At 36.9% G+C, this 22,714-nt stretch overlaps 1 long non-coding RNA gene across 1 annotated transcript; it reads left to right on the plus strand.

The window, feature by feature from the left end:
• The first annotated feature begins 13,458 nt into the window (after positions 1-13,458).
• LOC135196765 (uncharacterized) lies at positions 13,459-20,269 on the plus strand. The gene is made up of 3 exons (XR_010310463.1): positions 13,459-13,884; positions 15,794-16,201; positions 20,063-20,269. It is a non-coding gene; the product is annotated as an uncharacterized LOC135196765 (long non-coding RNA).
• The last annotated feature ends 2,445 nt before the right edge of the window (positions 20,270-22,714 follow it).

A 22,714-nucleotide genomic window follows, 5' to 3' on the forward strand; every position in this document is an offset into this window, starting at 1 on the left:
CAGAATTATTTATGGCACTACGAATGTCCAAATTAAACTTTGTTTTCTTTCATTTAGATCCATCCCGGCTGTCAATTCCTTTGGGGTTTATTTAGTCTTACAGGAGTAAACAAAAATGTATTTTAAAAACTGTGTTTAAGTATTATTACCGCAAGTTTCTATGCTTCCGAAAATATCAGTCTTGCTTTATAAATGCAGATCACTGCAGCTTTTATGAATCAAAGGGCTATGCTTGTGATGTCCATCCTTCCTTTATAGTAGATTCACATCAACCGTGCATTTGATCTCTAGGCCAGCGGGAACATAGATCCTACCCATGTGAACTCTCGAGAGAAACTGAGAGTTTCCAGCCCTGTGATAGGCTTATCAATAGCCAATCAGGAGCGTCGTAAGGGACTGGCCTAGACATCAAATGCACGGTTGATATACTTTAGCTTTAGAAAGTAGACACCAGCTGTAAGATCTTTTAGTGAGAATTAGTATATAATGTCGATGATAACTGGTTTTCAGTAGGAAACAACTTCTTGAAGGCATATATATACCTATAATCCTTTCTTCTGCCAAAGGGTACGTGCTTCCAGAGAAATTCAAGGCCCCTTCAATTTTTCGGCAATTTCATTCAGTCTTAACATATCTTTGCCGTCTAGCATTATGGAGCTTAAGTCAGTCCGGCTTTATACTCGGAATACTAAAAATCAAGAATTCGGACTCTGCGTACCCGTTATGCAAAATATTTTCCAACTCGGCCCTACCCTTCAATGCAAGCTCAACTGATTTCCTGTCTACTTATTCCTTCACTTTCTGTTTTCTTCACTGATCTTCTCAGCTTCCTTCTTCTTCTTCTTCTTCTTCTTCTTCTCTTTCGCTCTTCGAGGTTCGTTAAGAACCCCGGCGATCGCTAAGTAGGTCCTGATTAAGAGAGAAGAAAAAAAAAAAACATATTTCCTCTCCCGGCAGGAAAATTCTTTTGCGGTAGTGGCTGGGAACGCTTAGGATGGGGAGGGGGTGGGGGGAATAGGAGGAGGGGATTCGTAAGAGGGAGCCCTAAATCAAAAGAGGGAAGTTTTTCTCGAGACGTAAATGTAGCTCATATAAGGTGCACTTTTCTATTCCTTTTAGAAAAAAAGTTATTTGTGTAGTACTACAGTAGATTCTGTGCATAAAAGATCTTAAATTTATCATAATTAGGTCTTCAAGTATTCACCAAACTCGACTAACTGCCGAGTACATAATTCGCTGGTAAAATCAGTGGCACAATATAGTGTCAAATAATGCGTCAAAATCTCACTTCCCTACGTAGTAGACCCATATGCACTCCAACAGCCGAAAGGATTTTCGGGTGCCCTCGTAGGTCTATGTGGCACTTCCAGAACCGAGGGGAATCGTATACAGTTCATAAATATAGACCTACATAACACCCACAGAACTGCAAGAAACCCTGGACGTTCATGTAGACTTATACGGCACTTCCAGAATCGAGGGGAATCGTAGGCAGTTCTTGTAGACCTACATAGCACCCGCAGAACTTCAAGAAACCCTGGACGTTCATGTAGACTTATGCGGCACTTCCAGAACCGAAAGGGACCGTAGACGTTCAGTTAGACCTATATGATGCATCTAGACTATTCTTGAGCCGAAAGGAATCCTAGGCGTTCAACGTAGACTTATACGGTAAGGGAACTTCCAAAACCGCAAATAGAAATCGTAGGCGTTTATGTAGACATATGTGGCACTTCCAGAACCGAAAGGAATAATATGAGGTCTTCCAGAACCGAGATAAGGTACTCGAGTAGATCTAGGCGTGTGACTTAGAAAAGATTGATTAATAAGATGAAATGGTGGGCGGATGAAGACTCGCCTACGGAAAATTTCTCGAAGCTTTCAAAGAGCGAGCTACTATTGGCTGTTGTTTTGCAGGACTTGCCTCTGCAATAAAATTGCTGGAAAAATGAGATACAGTTGCTGAGAGACTCGCTGGAATTTGGTTACTGGATAAGAATAGACAAAGAAAAAAATAGAATCTGAACAAGCGATTCAAATATTGCAGTATAAAATTCTCGGGAAAAAATATTTATAAGCAAAAAAGTGAAAACAACGAAAAAGAGAGAGAGAGAGAGAAAACCGAGGGGAATCGTATACAGTTCATAAATATAGACCTACATAACACCCACAGAACTGCAAGAAACCCTGGACGTTCATGTAGACTTATACGGCACTTCCAGAATCGAGGGGAATCGTAGGCAGTTCTTGTAGACCTACATAGCACCCGCAAAGAAAATTCAAAGAAACCCTGGACGTTCATGTAGACTTATGCGGCACTTCCAGAACCGAAAGGGACCGTAGACGTTCAGTTAGACCTATATGATGCATCTAGACTATTCTTGAGCCGAAAGGAATCCTAGGCGTTCACGTAGACTTATACGGCACTTCCAGAACCGAAATAAATCTTAGGCGTTTATGTAGACATATGTGGCACTTCCAGAACCGAAAGGAATCATATGAGGTCTTCCAGAACCGAGATAAGGTACTCGAGTAGATCTAGGCGTGTGACTTAGAAAAGATTGATTAATAAGATGAAATGGTGGGCGGATGAAGACTCGCCTACGGAAAATTTCTCGAAGCTTTCAAAGAGCGAGCTACTATTGGCTGTTGTTTTGCAGGACTTGCCTCTGCAATAAAATTGCTGGAAAAATGAGATACAGTTGCTGAGAGACTCGCTGGAATTTGGTTACTGGATAAGAATAGACAAAGAAAAAAATAGAATCTGAACAAGCGATTCAAATATTGCAGTATAAAATTCTCGGGAAAAAATATTTATACGCAAAAAAGTGAAAACAACGAAAAAGAGAGAGAGAGAGAGAAAAGGAAATGTGTTAGGCGCATGCGTTTGTAAATAAGTAAAACGAAGTGATGATCAGACGTATAAACGGAATAATAATTATGCAGTAAAAGTGAATTAGAGGATTTTACAAAAACAGAGAGAAACAAAAATAAAGAAAATACTTGTAGGATGCCATGTGTCATAATATGAGTCCCATATAAGCAACGTCTAAAGATGTCATTTCTGCGCCCTAAAAGACCAAGTCCAAAGGCCTACGCCAGGCCTTTTAGTCCCATTATCTTGACTCATAGACCACGAGCCCGTGCTGGCATAAGACCACAGTGATCCAAAAGGAGTGAACAGATGTCATAACATCACACTAACTGTTTTAGAACGAAGGCATTCTCCAGATAAGTGGGCGCTATTGCTGTTAACAGTATGTTTCCTTCTGCCCTGGGCTAGATAAGGGCGTTCGGTGGCTAGTCCCATCGGCCTCTGCTTTTAAGAGCATGAATTAATAGATAAACAAATACTGTATGTAAATACTTCATGTATGTCACTCACTTAGTAAACAAGGTCTCCCTCAGGAGCCGGAGTATGGGCATAAAATATAAGAAACCAGACTATAAAGATGTATAGTTTGAGAGGAGACAGATATGTTCTCCCTTTCTTGAAAAATGTATCATAATGATCCGTTATCTTATTACAAAAATCCTCTTTAGGAGGCTCCATCAAACGTACATTCAAGGAGATAAAGCCATAAAGAATAGCTAAAATTAAGCTTTTTCAGGTCAGAGAGAGAGGAGAGAGAGAGAGAGAGAGAGAGAGAGAGAGAGAGAGAGAGGGACAACAACCCTCTGCAAAGACTACATAATATAAAGATAAATAAAGCTCATGTATATATATATACATATTTGTATCTTTGGTAAAAAATAAACTCGCTTTTAGAAACTCAAAATAATTGACTCTTCTACAACTATACCAAACAGTTTGTTGTGTATAAAATTAGTTTAGGAAATTATAAAAGTGAAAAGGTAATAAATCTTTGTGTAACCAGTCATTGCGCTACACTATTTCGCAATCAGCACCAAGTACCTACAAGGAAATTATAACGGTGTGAGGGAGGTTTCATTACTTCCCATTATGATTTTACTATTGCATTGTCCCCAGTTCTCCTTTAAATCATATATCATTTAAAGCGCCTCAGTGGCGTGGTTGGTATGGTGTTTGCTTCCCACCTCGGTGGTCGCGGGTTCGATTCTCAGCCATTCCACTGAGGAGTGAGATGTGTATTTCTGGTGATAGAAGTTCACTCTCGACGTGGTTCGGAAGTCACGTAAAGCCGTTAGTCCCGTTGCTGAATAGCCACTGGTTCCATGCAACGTAAAAACACCATACAAACAAACATATATCATTTATGAACGCTTTAGCATATTTCTTATTTCGTTAAGAAATATCCCCCAGTTTATTTTCTTATACTTTGGAATATAACTGATTTAACGTCCTGAGCAAGGCACCAATTTTTGTTGTGTTTTGAGATTACTGTTTTATATATATATATATATATATATATATATATATATATATATATATATATATATGTTGCTACTTTCAAAAATGCATATATCTCCTCGTGACTATATACATTACTGTGTTATATATATATATATATATATATATATATATATATATATATATATATATATATATATATATATATATATATATATATATATATATATATATATACATTACTGTTTTATATATATATATATATATATATATATATTATATGTTTGCCTACTTTCAAAAATGCATATATTCTTCCTCGTGACTGTATAAAATGTTATGTAGAATTGTGCAACATTTTTTCAGATTCCTAGATAGCTTAGAGACAGGATGTTTTAAATGTGTGTTCAGATTTTGCATTACATGTTGTAAAAGAATATATATATATATATATATATATATATATATATATATATATATATATATATATATATATTATATATATATATATATATATATATATATATCTAATAAAATGAGCCCATAAAAACACCAAAATGTAGAGAGAAAAGTACTATATTTCAGAGAACTGCTGTCTCTCTCTTCAGGTATATACCTGAAAGAGAGAGGAACAGCAGTCTCTGAAATATAGTACTTTTCTCTCTACATTTTGGTGTTTTTATGGGCTCCTTTTATTAGATGGAATTCTGTTGTTACAGAACATTTTTACCAGTCATATATATATATATATATATATATATATATATATATATAAAACGTAGAATGTAAAAAGAGAGAGATTTTCTTTGTCCATTCGAAACTACGATTGTTTCCTTATTATGTCAACACTGTGAGATTAGAGGGTCTCCGAGATCCATTTGCTTTCCTAATCTGTCAACACGTTTGATAAGCGAGCTCCAGACTTCATTTGTGTTTTGGGAATCTGTCATCATGTGTGATGAGGCTTTCTGCCTCGATCGATTGAATAGAGTACATCTTTTTTTTAACAGACTTGTCTCATACGTGTATGTCTTTGATCAAAGCCATGTGCAGATTACACATTTTTTATGTGAAGTTGCGTAAAATTTCGAAGCTTCTGGAAGCATTATTGTCTCAAAACGTTTTATCATCTGCCCTGCCCAGTTTCCGTAAGGAAGAGAGATTCATTATATCCTAGAACCGCGAGGCGTTCAGATCTCCCTCTCTCTCTCCCGCGACATCCTTGAGATTATATTAACATAACGTAAATTGGTCACTCGTAACTTGAGAATTTCATATTTGATATTTCTTAGAGTTTATTTAGTGTTAAATAGCGTTTTTGCGGAATCTGAACAAACATTGTTTCGTAACGGCGCCTGGGTTTTGGTAAAGTGTAACAAGCCTGCAGCAAAGAAGGAAATTGGTATACCAAAAGGTAAAGTGTGTTATATTTTTATCAGTTGCAACTAATATCTAATGGTTATGATGGTTTGGTGAGAAACTAATAACTCATAGGAACAGTGGTTAACTAATAACCAATAACAGATGGTTACGAAGGTTTGGTAAAAACTGATGGTTACAATGTTTTGAGTGAAAACATTTACACTTTTACACATTGCAAATTTTTGTGTTTTGTGTTTGTTTCATTTTTTTGTGTATCTGTTCATTTTCTTATTGAAGTGTGCCTTTTTATTTTATATTTTCATTTGCATTCACAATTTAATTGCCTTAGTTGTTTTCATTGCTTAATCATTGCACATTTAATTAAATTTAACACTTGTGAATTAATTTGCATTTACTTAGAATTCTTTTCAAGTTTTATTATTGTTTTGCACTTGTGAATTAATTTCTAATTTTCAATTATTGCCTATCACTTTTGAATTTCAATTGAATTAATTTTCTTGAATTTTGTGATAAATTAATTTTGATTTAATTTTACTTATTTGATTCAAGAATTAATTAAACTTTACTTTGTTTTCAAGTAACAGTAATTTTCCCTGATATCGTGAATTTTACTTATAAATTTTAAGTTTAATAATAAATTTTTGTATTTAAGATTTTTATAAGTATTTCATTTCTAACCAGTATATTTGCATTTGATTATATTTATGTTAGGTAGAAACATAGAGTGGTAATTGATTTGCTTTCCTTCAATTTACTTGAAGTGACTTAGAACCAGGGAAGTACTTAGACTTCTGAAATCAGGGAAATACTTAAACTTTTAAAGTAGTGGATGGAGTGATGCACTTTGATTAATTTAATTACTTACAAGATTACCTCACACCTGTTTTGATGAACTTAGTCTGATTTTCTACAATACTGGTAAGTTGTTAATGGATCACTGTTGCCTTTAGAGTATTCAGTCGTTTAATACCTGTGATGAGGGTTCAGGTGTCTGGCTTTTGTGAGGTAACAATAAATGAATGGTAAGCGTAGTAACCAGATACTTGGCATTTCGTAACAATATATATATATATATATATATATATATATACATACATTATATATATATATATATATATATATATATATATATATATATATGTATATATATATATATGTGTGTGTGTGTGTGTGTGTGTGTGTGTGTATTACGTAATTTGGTACTTTGAAACCTTGTCCTTATTCTAGGATCTAGAAACGCTACGTCCTTCAGTCTCGGACATCACAGTGGTGAATGAAAGTTTAATGTAATTTGATTTTGTTTACACTCACAAGGTCAATTACAATTATATAAAATTTTACAAAATTCAGTATGTAATGAAATTAGAAAAATATGTATATATATCATGTCTAAGGGACGAAACGTCTTCCACTTCCTGATTTCTTAGATGCCTCTACTTTCCTTATTTCTTTCCGATATGAAGGTCTTATATTTATTATTTTTCTTCATGTTCACCGTCTCTTTCGTTGCATCAGCACACTTTTTCTTTAGTTTCTCAAATGTCGATTGATAAGCTGCATTTCTTTTGTGTTTGTCAGAATATTCTTTACTTTTTATATTCCACAGACATTGCTACGACTTATAAATCTCGAAGAACCCTGTCCAGAACTCTTTATCTATCGAAAGTCTGACATGTTGAACGATATCCTCTTCATTGCTGTTTCTTGGTAAGTGAACCTCCTAGTTCATCAAGCCTCGTCGAAGGCACCACTCACGGTCAAACCATCAGTTTGAACGACTTAATCTGAAAACCCCCTATTTGTCTGTCGTGTCGGACCGTGAGTTGCTCATTCAAACCTCAACTGTCAGGTTTGTCGATCCCGCTTGACTGCCGGACTTGATCAGAACTGACTTGACTAAAAAACACCCCACTCACATTCAAACTTGCTTAAAGCCCGCCCATTTCGATCGGGCATGACAAATCCCATCTGACGTGAGTGGCCGGCCTAATTATGACCTAGTGGACTGATGATCTCAAATACGACACTTAAACATTAAAGAAAAACACAATACAAAGAATAGTTTGACTTCTGAGAGAGAGAGAGAGAGAGAGCAATACTTTTGCAACATTTCTATTTATTTGCTGATTAACCTGTTAATTTAGCCAATTTTACAGTGCTATCACAAAGCGAGTGTATAGTACATACATACAGGCTTGCGACTGTTGCCATAATTCTGGCTACTGTTTGCAACGCTGGAGACCTGAAGGCTTGTTAGCCGTCATTGTTCCTTTCCACTTCGTCGGGAAGAAGTGTGTAGTGCTTACATTTATTCTTTAGATCAAGGAACGTTGTTGAAGTGTAAGCCAAAATGAATAACCTAAACCCAAACTCTCAGGTACACCTGTTTTATTCCTTTGTGTGTATTTTAGTAGACTTGGCGAAGGAACACACAGCAACTATAAAGGTTGCAGTTCCTGTGACTTGTTTCAAGTAAAGTTTCCTGAGGTACAATTTCTATTGGTAAGACTCGGCATCAGTTTAACAAATTTAGTTCAAAAGTACAAAAATTGTATGGTTTGTTTATTTAAATATATGCAGACAATTCCATTGGTAAATATATTTATTGAAATGTTTATGAGAATAAATTAAAAGAAATTTTTTTCAGCAGAATGGTGTAAATTTTGCATGTTGTTTAAACAGTGAAGTCCAAGTTTTGACCAAAACCCAAACGATAATATGTTTGAAATCGTTACCCAAGGTATCTTTTATCGAGGATTTCTGTGGATTGTTTAAAATCTAAAACCTATTGATACGAACTCGTTTTGCATTTTCATTTGGCATACGAAAATCGCGTTCGCTATGCTACTCATTGTAAGTTTCATTTTTAATATTTCTCCCCTTGATTTAAACCAAAGCCAAAGCCAAACGAATAGATATTTCAGCCAAAGAAACAAGGAAAGGCTACGTTTATCAGAGCCTGGTGACTGGTGTTGTCACTGAAAAATTTCGCAGTCATATTTGAAATCCCACCTACAGAGGTTCTTTTTTTTCTGAGTACTCCATTGGCTGTATCGCCAAGTGACGGAATCGGTAGGCTACATCGCGCCAGGAAATCCTGGAATCGTAAATCTGTAACTTTATTTTTGACGTGTTGAGTTGCAAATCAGACTTGCAAAATACACATGAATATGAAATGGAAGTTTTTTTTTTCTGGACTTCGCCGTGCGTTTGCATGAAAATAAAATGGAGCTGCAAATTCCTTCATAAGCGATGATTTGTCTTACTGTCTAAAACAGGCCGATTAAAATTAATCAGGAACGTCTGCTTTATCCATGTACTGTATTAGAGACTGTTATTATCACAAAGTACGTCATTGGAATATATAATATTGTATTACAATGTGTTCTGTTAACTTGCATTATGAATGGACTTTCTCATTTCAGAAAGCATATGAACCTTGTTATATTGCTTTTTTTTACCAATTCATACAATCACAGCGAACTAAAATATTTCGATAATATTAGAAAATTTTGAATAACTCACTCATGTTTCCAGTTTAATACTGGGATATGTTACTAACCCGCTGCTGATTCTTTTACTTTAATTTACATCGCGCTTCACAAATGTTTGGTGCTTGAGTAATATTTTTAGCTACTGTTGGCAACGCTGGATTCGAATAGTGCCTATATTCTTCCTTGCCACGTCGCTTGGAATAAGTGTCCTATTATTCTCGTGTTCGTGTTTATTATTTAGTTTGAAGAACTCATTTAATCTTAAGTTTGAAAAACGTGTTTGTTCTTTAGTCTGAAGACCGTGTTCATTCTTTAGTTTGAAGAACGATACAGAACTGTATGCCAAAATCGTGGTCTAAAAAGAACTTCAAGACTATCGGCCTAGTTGTGATTTCTGAGGTACTTAGTTTTATTCCTTTTTGCTGCTATCCACAAAACGTCCTGTAGGAACACACGATAACATGAAAAACGGCTGCAGTTTCTGTTCGTTGAGGAACATGCAGAAGCATGTAAAAAGACTGCAATTTATCATGTAAACAGTTTACAGTTTCTGTCGCTAGTTTCGGCTAAATTTCCTGAGGTACTGTTATTATTGGTAAGATGCGGCTACACTTCAACTCAATTAGTCCAAAAGTTCAGAAATGGATATTTTCGTTTATTAAAATAAATAAAGATAATTTCAAACTTTTTTGACACTTAATAAAGTTCTGAAAACGATAAAATAAAAGAAAGTTTAGATTTTATTTACAAAAGGTACAAATTCAGGACAATTTCTATAGAATAAAGTCCAAGCTCAATCCGGAACTTGAACAGAGAAATGTTTGAACGCGTTACTTAAGATTTTCTCTATTCGCGTCTCCATAGAACATTAAAAACATCAAGTATATTGAAAGGCCCTCTTCATATGTACTCATTGTAAGTAAATGACATATCAGAATCTTGTTGTCTATGCTACTGATTATACGTTTAAACAATATGTTCAAAATTTCTTTTCTCGATTTAAACCTAAGCCCAAGTTACCAACGATCAGATATTTGAGGCCTACAATTATAGACGTTAACAGCAAATTCCTATCTTTCCTTCTCTTTTAATAGGTACAGTAACCAATTTCTTCTTGATATTCCCATTTATCAACTTTTTCAGGTGCGACTATGATCCTCAAGAAACTAATCATTGATATGCCGTAGTAAATTTAAATTTCACCGCGTGGAAACATTCTAGTTTCGCCTTTTGTCAGGGAGAGACTTACAAAATTAACCAATAGCAGTCGTCCATCATATAATTTTACTTCATCTGCTATGGTGGAGACCTCTGATTGGCCAAGAAAAGCCTTTGTCGTATTAGGAAAGAGTTCAGAACTTCAGAAGTCAGACTTCAGGTCTTATTTTGTGGGTTAAAGTGTAGGATTTCGAGTCCATTGATGAATTTGTATGGTTATTTACAACGTACTTCGATGTGTCAGAAATGTGTATTGTATTGGAAACTGGCTACTCTGGGGAGTTGTAGTCTGTGGTGGTGTAAAGAAATAACTTTATTATGCATTATCAAAGATATAAAATTGAAATTAGCGAGCGTTCATAGTTATTAAATGTAGAGATATCGGTAATTCTAAGGCCTCATTCCGCGGTAAAGTAGACTATGGCAATTGACGTTTTCCTACGTTATTTTACTTACTGAACAAGAATTTAAAGTAATATTTATTCGGACGACTGTAATTAACCCCCAAGGGCCAGTACTAAACACGGCAAAATACATTGGACACCCCAATCCCTAGTGGATGTCGTATTTGCAGTTGCGTTTCTTGCAGGGTAATTCTAAAGAATAGTTCTGCACGGACTGCAAGGAACGTAACCGCGGATACGACATCCACTAGGGATTGGGGTGTCCAATTTATTTCGCCGGGTTTAGTACTGGCCCTTGGGGGTTAATTACAGTCGTCCGAATAAATATTACTTTAAATTCTTGTTCAGTAGGTAAAATAACGTAGGAAAACGTCAACTGCCATAGTCTACTTCACCGCGGAATGAGGGTTTAGAAGTTTGTAGATCTATATTACTATTCCGCAGCGTCCTCGACTATGGCATTGCGGTTTGTCTACGCAGTTTTACCTCCTGAACAAGAATTTTGAGTAATATTTATTCGGACGACTGTAATTAACCCCCAAGGGCTTGTACTAAACACGACGAAATACATTTGGCGCCCCTATTCCTGGTGGCTTTCGTATTCGCGGGGACGAACGATGCGGCATGCTTATATAGAAATACTCCTTTTAAATTTGTTAAAGGCAAAACTTTTAGTTCAGTTTTCAGGATGTATAATGGACTCTAGATTTTATAACCTGCGTGTAAAGGTCTCTCCTAACATCCTATGTTGAGCAACCAGTTTAGCCAAGCGGTGACAAGGTAATTTTAGGGGGGAACAGGCTTATTCGGACCTTGGCTGATCCGGACCATGTACTGGCTCATTCGGACCTTTATCCAGGCTTATTCGGACCTTCATATGATTAGCCCTATTTTTCTATGCAGTTTTACCTCCTGAACAAGAATTTTAAGAAATTTTTATTCGGACGACTGTAATTAACTCCCAGGGGCTCGTACTAAACACGGCGAAATACATTTGACGCCCCAATTCCTGGTGGCTTTCGTATTCGCTGGAACGGAATGCGTATATAGAAATATCCATTGCTATAATATAAAATTATTAGTATGGGTCCGAATCAGCCTAGCAAATAGTCCGAATCAGCCAAGATTAAGGTCCGAATCTAGTCCGAATCAGCCCACATCCATTTTAGGGAAAGAACTTTCTCTAACAAAACATGTAACTTACAACTTTAATCTTAAAAGTGAAAGCATTCGGTTTAACGTGAGTAGTAAATAGCAATAACGGAGTCGTAATAGTTTTGAAGAAGTTAGTGAAAGAACTAAGTTTATTGTCATTTTGTCTTATCACTTGTACGCAAATGTCGGCTTTCTTAGAGTTTCAATTTTGCAGTGGTAGACCTTGAAAGCAATAACCCATGGAGCTCGGATTTTGCCAATTCAATATTTTCATGGAGCAAAGGTTTTATCACTACACTAAATATGCATTTTACTAAGCAAAGTCTCAAGTCGAAAGGTGTTGGCGTTCTAATATGCCATTTATTGTTTTGCATAATGCCCAACTAGAACCTGGAACATTAGTTACATTAGGTATGCCTGAATTTGTCGAAGGTTTGCACATGCAACAATTTTTCATCCTTGTGTTTTATGCTTTTGTAGCAGTTTTTGTTGACGCAGACCATTCATTTTTTTCCCTCGTCCCTATGTCCAACGATTATAAACTCATTGGAAAGCAGTTTTTGAGTGGGGGAATAAAAAAAAATGAGAATGTCTAAATCACGTTTTAATCTGTCGAAATAATAAGTCTTACGATCAGAATTTTGCAAGACATGCCAATTTAGAATGACAGATGTTACAAATTTAAATCAAAAGGAAGGTTGGAGGGATGACAATGCAAGATATTCATTTATTTATTTATTATTTTTTGGATGACCTTTAGCAATTTTTATCTTTTCGGGGTAGGTATAGATATGCGTCTCCATTATGTTGCCTTGAAATGTTGACGAAACGAAGGATTGTAGTGTAATTTGATTTTGTTTTGTAGACATAATTGTCATAATGCATTTTATGGTGCGTACGGGGCCGCAGTTTAACTGAATAGTGGCAGTCACGCAATATTACTTTGTGAATGGATTCTACCACATTACGAACCTTGTAAAGAGCATTTGTGTGTGTGTGTGTGTGTGTGTGTGTGTGTGTGTGTGTGGTGTGTGTGGTGTGTGTTGAATAGGATTGAGGCGAGGAAGGTGTTTTTTCTCTCACTTCTCTGCCTGGTCATGACGTGGACAGCATTTCTGTCAAGACTTTCTCCTTGAAGAGCATGGGAGCCTTGCTGTTGGAATTGTATGTTGTTGCTTTGTAAGTCTTTGTTGTGAGCACGCCACCAGTCTACTTTCTTCTGCTCATAGACTGTGTTATGCAAGTCTTAAATCTTAAATCTTAGAGTGGAGGTGGTGTGATTAGACTTAAGATGGCATTGTAAATCTTATAGGATGGTTTAGGTACCTTATAATATAATTTTTGTGGGTGTGGGCTACCTTCCACAGTTTTTCTTTTAAAGGGCACTGGAAACATTCCGTAGTTGTTAAGTAAAGGACATGGACATATTGTATTCGAATTTCCTTTGGAAGAATGGTCTGAGCTGTACGTGACTTTTAAGGACATGAGCGGATTTTGCTGATCTTGAACGAGATAAGTTGAAGTTGGATATGTTCATAACATGGTCAGGTCATAAAAAACTTGCTTCATCTGTTTAGTTTGAAATAGTTTCAGAGAAAGCAATATAAAGTACCTTTGCCTCAAGTTATTCCCTTATAAGTTATGAACGTACAGTGGTATGATAATGTCAGTACCATCTGTGCGCGTGTTAAACATTCAGGTGATTTAGCATATAGACATTTTGCAAGGAAACCAGTGTTTGTAAACTTAACCGGGCAATTCTTGTTTTGCAGCTTGGAGGAATGGGTTGCCAAATCTGCTCTAAATGAAACCCTCTTGATTCTCCACACCGGAGCCTTATGGACTGGATAGATGTGGAGGTCGACTGTTGATGAACTGATGCAGCCGATAGATTTTGAAGGTAAAGCATTACGGCTATTAAGCAATGATGCTTGACAAATACTATTTTACCAAGTGGCTTGCTTTAGTCCTTATATTAACTCGTAGCTTCGATAAAAATCTAGCGTTAAATTAAAAACAGAAGCATAATTTTCTGTTGGTGGACACGATGAGAGCTTACTGCATTGATATCGGTAATAATAATAATAATAATTAATTTTGGCATGGCACACCTTAGACCATTTGCGTGAGAGTGCCATTTAACAACCTTACTCAAAATACAACTGATAGTTCATATTCAAAGAAACCTCGAATTCTGATGCTCATATTTACATATTTGGTCGGTTTTGCCTTGGAATAATTTAATTACGAAAATGAATGGATTTTTGTTAACATAGTATACTGCTGGCACTTCGTGACTGACGCCATACCACAAAATAGGAAACAAATTATGAAGGTCTATGTACTGCTTTATAAGCGAATATGTTTTTACTTGAACTTTTTGTATAGGGTAAAATTTTGAAAGTTTTAAAAGTTAAGTATATCTTAAGTTTGACCAGACCACTGAGCTGATTAACAGCTCTCTAGGGCTGGCCCGAAGGATTAGATATTTTTACGTGGCTAGAAACCAGAAACCAATTGGTTACCTAGCAACGGGACCTACAGCTTATTGTGGGATCCGAACCACATTATATGTGATTGAGAAAGTTGTTGGATTTGTTGTATATGGCAAGGTGGTCGTTGTTGCCAATTGCATATTTTAACGTGGATTACCAAAATTAGTAAGAGATGTGTATTTCTGGTGATAGAAGTTCACGCTCGACGTGGTTCGGAAGTCACGTAAAGCCGTTGGTCCCGTTGCTGAATAACCACTGGTTCCATGCAACGTTAAAACACCATACAAACAAACAAACCAAATTGGACAATTTACAAATCAAAGTAGGTAATTGTAATTGTAGGAAGAAAGCACCCAGGAAGGGTAAGGCATATTTAACACCTGGACATTTATCGAGGTCATTTGTATTAAACAGTAGTAACCATTTTAGCATGCGATAGAATTTGTGAAATGCTGTAAGGGGAACTGTCGAACCACCGTAGTGGTAATCTGAAACAAATTGCCTTTCGAACAAATGTTGACCCTCTTTGATTGCGGAACACAGCGAGTTTGTGGTGTATCCCATTGTCTTGTTTGATTCATTGACTTAGGTTCATCGATTTCCAAGAAAGGGCAGATCGTGTTCCCAAATGGATTTCTGAGCCTTAGATATTTATTTAAAGATGATTGTTCTTGAGGCCTCACTGTAATGTAATTGGAAGTGTTCTTGAGCCCTGATTCTCCCTGTTGAATTCGCAACCTTTTTCTTAAAACTTCACTGAAAACAAACAATACGTAACGTTATATCAGTTGCACAGTATGATGCTATTTTTTTTTTTTTTTTTTTTACATTGCCGTAGAAGTTGCTTTCATTACTACATCGAAATTTTCGTGAATTGCAACCCTTCGACTTATTGCCTTTAATTTTGGTGGGGTTTATTTGTTTAGTGGCCCTAAAATATTTGCTAAGCACAGGCAGTTTGGGGGAAGCTCAAGCCTTATACAAGATTTCCAAGCAAAAGTATGGACACGCTAAGAGAAGAAATTTTCTTAAATGTTAGGCTTAGAATGCACATTTACAAATATAAATAGTTCTGTACACGAATAATCGCAAACATACATTTAGATAGGCATTAACACATACTGTCTTTGTATGTGTACGTGTTTGCACTTTACGAGAATACTACAAATAACGATTAATCGAAAGTTTACCCGCGTCAAAAGCTTCACTCCTCCATACGGCAGAACTCTATTCTCGTGAAATATCAAACTAAAGTCATATGTACCTTTCTAGGACTGAATGAAGGCTCTAAGTTAATTTTGCGTAATTTTGCAGGTAGTGAGACAAGCCGTACGAGCTGCGAGCAAGAATCCAAGGTGGGAGTTTTCCCCAAAAGAGAGCAACGTGACTGCACACAATCGGAAACTCAGCAGTGGGCAAAGTAGATGAACTCGGTCACCTCTCAGCAGAGGAAGTCGATGCAGTCACTCAACTCTAGGTGAAATGGATGCAGCCAGTCATAAGAGCGAAGTATTCAGAGCATTGCGTTAATTGCCTACTCCAAGTGGATCGTGTGATTAGGCACAATGAAATGGGAGAAGCCTTCTGTCTTCCTCGTGCCCTTTCCAAGACGACTTTTCGTTCACTTGGCTATGGCTGAAGTGCAAGTTTATTCTTAACCGTTGGAGTCTGACGTCATTAACGTAGACATGGTATACTTCGATACACGGGGACTTAGCCAAGGTAACTATTGGTACATATCAGAGTTGAATAAGTCACAATTGTTGCTCTTGATATGTCGGCAAATATTCTCTTGACACAACTTTGATCCGAAGAAGTTTTCGCGTAGATTTTCGTTTTCAAAATATTTTACTGTATTGTAAAACTAAAGACCATGCAGGTTTAAGGGTTTTTTTTCGAATTGAAAGATTACATTAAATATCTTTTGTTAATCGATCGGTTTTTCTTGGCGCCTTCACACCGGACTAACATCCCCATGTATGAGGAAACGTGTTATTTGAGGTGAAACTTGTTTTAAGTTTACAGTATTTTTTCTTGGATTCAAGTTTGCGACATGATTGACTTGAACAGCATGTATTATATTGAAGTGAGAGGGATGGTCTCTCAACAGTGAAACGTTAGTAGATTTTAGCATTTGCAAGATCGTTGAAATTTGAAATTATATTCTTATCAGATGTCGGAAATAGTACATATATCGTTGAAAATTTATAATTGAAAAGTTTTCCTGTACGGTAATGCAATATCACGCACTGGTACTAGACTTGAGGGGTAAGCTTAGGTACTTTACGAACATCATTTTGGTCATAACTGGAAGGATTTAGTTTTGATTTGAAGGTTTGAGATGGTGCATGCAACAGCGTTCTCATTTGCTTAATTTGCGAGAAACTCTTAAGCCTGGGTAACTTACATCTGGATGTGAATTCTTAGGTGTGTTTGGAAGACCTTTCATTTGACGTTTAGTTTTGCTTAGGAGCACGATCTCTCGTTAAAGTTCCTAAACAGTTTGACTATAAAACTAATGATAATTTGTACATAAGTTCCAGGGTAATAAAAGTAATTTGAGTAAAGCAGTAATTTCTCATAAATACTTGTTTTCATAAGTGCAAATTCTCGAGTAGGTCCTGATCTTTTTGAACTATTACATAATGCCGATTTGTAGATAATCGCCAACGTAGTCGGCTTGAATTTTGATCTGAGGCATAGGGTTTTATTTTGTTTGGGCTTCGATTTCCGACTATAAATACTTATTGTAATGTGATTTTTGCTTCCAACTTATTGGATCGCTTGCCTGTTTTTCGTAACTCTCACCATCGAGCTGTAAAAGGATCGCCCAGATTCTGTTGTTCGGAAAACAGACCACTCACTTTCTGTCGTCGGCTAAATAGCTCTCTCTCTCTCTCTCGAGTTTGTGAGAGGCACGTTGTTGCTCACCACTGAGCTTTGTACAGAAATTCTACTGCATTAAGGTTTTTCATTTGATGGATTTATCGAACAAAATGGTACAATGAAAGCAGAGGTTATTTTTCCCACTCTACTTTAAGCTACCTTTAAGGCGACTTGCATTGGTAAGAAAATAAAAATTTGAACGCCTTGTTGGCGTAGTTGGTATGGTGTTTGCGTCTCACCTCAGTGGTCGCGGGTTCGATTCTCGGCCATTCCATTGAGGAGTGAGAGATGTGTATTTCTGGTGATAGAAGTTCACTCTCGACGTGGTTCGGAAGTCACGTAAAGCCGTTGGTTCCGTTGCTGAATAACCACTGGTTCCATGCAACGTAAAAACACCATACAAACAAAAACAAGCATTAGTAAGATTGTTTTAGGCCCGTGTGTATGATTTCCATGCTTCTTCTCACCATCGTTCACTTTTAAAAGTACCTCTTGATATATAACACCGTCATGCAGTTTCACACAAACGTTCTATGTTTTTTTTTTAATTTTAATGTTATTTGGGTATAGGGGAGCTATTCCAAAAGGCAAGTTTCTCTCCACTGACCTGTGATTTGAGGGAGTTGGAAATCAGTAAAGAGGATTTCCTGTAGTATCTTACAGGAAGGTAAATTCACCCGTGGATAATTAAGGCGTAAGATAAAAGTGGTTTACCTGTGACCAAGTATCGATGAAATGCATTTTACCAAATTTGGTATCGGTGCAACCCTATCCGGTAGTACTAAATTAGCATATCCAGCAACATGTTGGTAGCATAAATTAATTAATATGTTTTTACGTTGCATAGAACCAGTGGTTATTCAGCAACGGGACCAACAGCTTTACATGACTTCCGAACCACATCGAGAGTGAACTTCTATCACCAGAAATACACATCTCTGACCCCTCAATGGAATGACAAAGTCGATCTCAGGGCCAGCCAAGTGCCAAGCAAAGACCATACCAACCACGCCACTGAGGTGCTCTTGCACAATTGATGTTTTGAGGACTCTTACAACTTGGCGTGTAACATCATTGTGAGCCGATTCGTATATTATTGGTAATAAAGGTAATTAAAGTCCAGTCAGTCTAGAGCAAAAAGATGCAGTTAAGCACAAGTTTGTAGAGTAGCCATTTAAGGTTTTGTGATCCTTGGCCACATTCAAATTAACATATCAAAAGTTTACCATTATTCAAATAGTGGATCCAGGTGATGTAAGACGAGGACAGAACAACAGATGAAGAGAAACAGCTGTTCAGAGGATAATGAAAAAGAAGGGTATTTCCGTCTGAATCCTATTATGAATAGTCTGCTCCAACAATATTAAAGGCTTTTTTTTTTATTGTTTGTAAGGGGTTTTTACGTTGCATGGGACTAGTGGTTATTAAGCAACGAGACCAACGGCTTTAAGCGACTTCCGAACCACGTCATGAGTGAACTATTATCACCAAAAAAAGTATTTTTTTTATACAGAAAATATATTTTAAAACAATACGTGTTAAGATTTCATAAATAATTTCCAAAAAATATACGAGAACATTTCTGAACGCAGACGGTCTCAAATACATCCACCAGATTAATTAACTAAAAAGGTATAATAGCGCTCTCTCTTACTCTTCATTCATTGTGTGCATTTCTTTTGTTACAGTTTCTCGTGCTTTATTCTATCTTCCCTCTCTCTCCATATGTATTTCATTCATTATTGCATTTCTTTGCCCGATTACCGTAATTTCCCCCCTCCTCCCGTTCGAACAGTTCTAACCATGTTTGTTTGTATGGTGTTTTTACGCCGCATGGAACCAGTGGTTATTCAACAACGGGACCAACGGCTTTACGTGACTTCCGACCCACGTCGAGAGAGAACTACACAACTCTCACACCTCCATGAAATTCCCGAGAATCGAACTCGTGGCCACCGAGGTGGCAGGTGAAGACCATACCGACCACGATACTGAAGCGCTCGAACGTTATGTATGGTCTGAATGTGGGCCTCCTCCAGGGCAAGAAGGGCATGTTCTCTGTGTCGGGCTCGGCGGAGCGACGCCGGTTGTTTTGTTGTTGGCTGTTCTTGATCGGATACTGGATTTAGAAATGTCAGCAGTAGCTAGTAGCCGTCTGCATTTCGATTATCTTCAACCAACCGATGGTTATTTTAGCAGGTAGTAGGTGAGGAGAACCGTGGTTCTTTCAGGCGGCATCCTCCGACGACCTGTCGACAAGTTCAGTTACACACAATTTACTGCACTATTTTCGTTTGTGAAATTACGTAAGTGACACTGAACTTCATTTGCATTTCAGATTTCCAACACAATGGGCGAATTTTTTTCAGCCTGTGACAACAGCGAGGCTACTAGTTTGATTAGGAAATTTAGGTTCTGACCAAAGGCCGGAATCCCTCAGGATTATTCAGCGCCAGCGAGGTTGGAAGAGTACGCATTCAGGACGAAATGCTTTGGTCCCAAGAGGTAGTTTGTTTGTATGGTGTTTGTAAGTTGCAAGGAAGCCATGAGGTAGGTAAAGGAACCGTCGTCCTTACAGGAGGCAGACACCGACGTACTGTCGACTGGTTTCTGACTAGTTCAGTTGCTCACAATTTACTGCATTATTTTCCTTTGTTAGATTACTTATGTGACGCGTGAACTTCATTTTAATTTCAGATTTCCAACAAAATGGGCGAATTTTCTTCAGCCTGTGACAAATGATAGCAAGGTTAGAAGAATACGCACCCGGGAAAAAATGCAAAGGTCATGTGTTTCAGGGGAACTGACCAAGCGGAGGCCATGACACTCGAGGGAACAAAAAATTCTGAGAAATCACAGTCTTCTCATGGGCCTGGGAAATAAAGTGTACCTTGGGGACTTGAATTGCACACAGTCAAGAGGAAATAAAACTTTCAAATGACAACCGGTGCTAGGAAAACCTAGCGGTGTTTGTTTGTAAGTGGTTCAAATACAAGTAAAACTAAAAATAGACGCTGCATTTTTATTTCTAATATATTATGGATTATAAAAATAGTATAAACATCCCAAATATATTATGGATTATAAAAATACAGTATAAACATCCAAAGACCTAAAGTCATTCCATCTACTCAAACTTGTTAGTTTACCTAAATTGCATGAGAAGAGAAACAAACTTTGTAACATTTAATTATCAGCATATATTACCATAACCTTTTCCCGCAAGAGGATATGAAAAGGTGACTGGATGCAGGGAGGTCCCTTTAAAAGTACTGATATGAAAGACGCTTGGTTATCTTTAAGTTACTCAAATACTTTAGGGGGACCTGTGTCAATAAACTTAATTTCATATTTTGGGCCAAGGCAATACTTCCAATCCATTCTTATTACTTGAGGCAATCTCCCAATTCAACTATTTTGCATATAGCGCTAAGTCAGACTGATTACCCACTTTCCCTCCCATATAATATGGAAATGTGACTTTGCGCAAGACAACAATTCAATACCCAAGGATGTAGGAGACTTATTTGGTGTCTTGCAGAAAGGTTACTTTTAATTTTACGTTCTCTCTGAGAAAGTGGGGACAATACTGACTACTATGCAAGCTATAGCAAAAAGTTTTACTATTAACCGTGTAATAAATTGTAATGAGCGGACATCACCAGAAGAAAAAAAACTTATCATAAAAAAACAAACATTTTACCTTGTAGCTAGAAATTGATCAACAAATTGCTTAATGCCTTCAGAGTGAGATATGTTTCACTGATAAATAGCCAGGTATTTATACAAATGATAATTGCTCCACTAGATATCTACCCTACTTAAAAAGTTTGTAAATTACTTCTACTGTCAGTAGAAGTCTAAAATAGTATGTCTTACTTTAATATCATTTGTGCATAACCTAGCAATTTAATTGTGTTTTGGCCAAGAATCAAGTTCACAAAATTTGTAACACCTTACAGTTATACGAAAACGCTCCCCATTTAAGGGTGATAGTAAAGTGCAGATATATTTCGTACCAAACTCTTGAAAAAATCTTCCCTACTCATTTACACTATCACAAAACATACAGCATTCCCCATGTAAGCAATTCACAAGAGTTTACTTTCAAATACTTTTTAAAAAATCAAAACCTTTTGAGAAAATTAAACCCTACCTTTCCCAATACCTCAACAACAGGTCCATTTGAATTTTTCCCCTTATCTCTAAAATCAATTCCCCTTACTGTATAATCAATCAATGGTGGATCATTGTGTTCTTATCTAACATAATCATACATCCTTAGCTAAATTTACACAAGCTGCGAAAAGGCAAAATAGTGCGGAACTTCTATTCACCAGAAATACACACCTCCAACCCAGCAGTGGAATGCCTGAAAATCGAACTCGCAGCCACCGAGGTGGCAGGCCAAACTGACCACACCACTGAGGCACTCAGAGAGAGAGAGAGAGAGAGAGAGAGAGAGAGAGAGAGAGAGAGAGAGAGAGAGAGAGAGGATGGGGGGTGGACAAAGCTAAGAATATTTATGGAATGCGATATGCAAACAAAGAATATTTAAGGAATGGAATGGAAAAAAATGAAGTGGAAGATGCAAGTATGTCAGGAAAATAACCTGCCATCTGCAGATGTTAAGGGCCTTGAGATGAAACTTGAAAAAGCTCGTAAGTCAACAAGCTAAACCTACTTCCTAAAGAGCAGCTTGAGAACTCATCAATGATGCCGATGCCAAACGCACTATGTATGTATTCACAATAAAATGGTAGAATATGCCTTGCATGCAGCTGTGCATTCCATTTTCTTTATTATATTTTGAGGAGAGACAGGACTATGCAGTAGGTCCTGAGAAGACCCTGAAAGAATAGCAAATGCTGGGATATGCTTACACATGAGCAAATATTCAACATACATGTATAAAGCTTGTATTGCTACAATTAGCTGATGTAAACTAACAAGGAGCAACATCTTGAACAACTGTGACTCAAAATGCTAAGATTTATAGCTAGAATGTTGGGATTTTATTACAAGAAAGTAGGCAGTTCCAGACAGAATCTGTGTATGAAGACTTAAAAATTCACAGATTGCCAAGTCTGAGATAGTGTGATTATGTAATGAGACGGAATGTTCGCAACCAAATTAATGGTGAAACTAAAGTACCTAAATTGCACGAGAAGAGAAACAAAGTTATAACATTAATTATCAGCATATAATACCATAACCTTTTCCCGCAAGAGGATATGAAAAGGTGACTGGATGCAGGGAGGTCCCTTTAAAAGTACTGATATGAAAGAAGCTTGGTTATCATGAATAAGTTACTCACTAAATACTTTAGGGGGACCTGTGTCAATTACC

This window comes from Macrobrachium nipponense, chromosome 18 (genome assembly GCF_015104395.2).
Source record: "Macrobrachium nipponense isolate FS-2020 chromosome 18, ASM1510439v2, whole genome shotgun sequence".
Taxonomy (NCBI): domain Eukaryota; kingdom Metazoa; phylum Arthropoda; class Malacostraca; order Decapoda; family Palaemonidae; genus Macrobrachium; species Macrobrachium nipponense.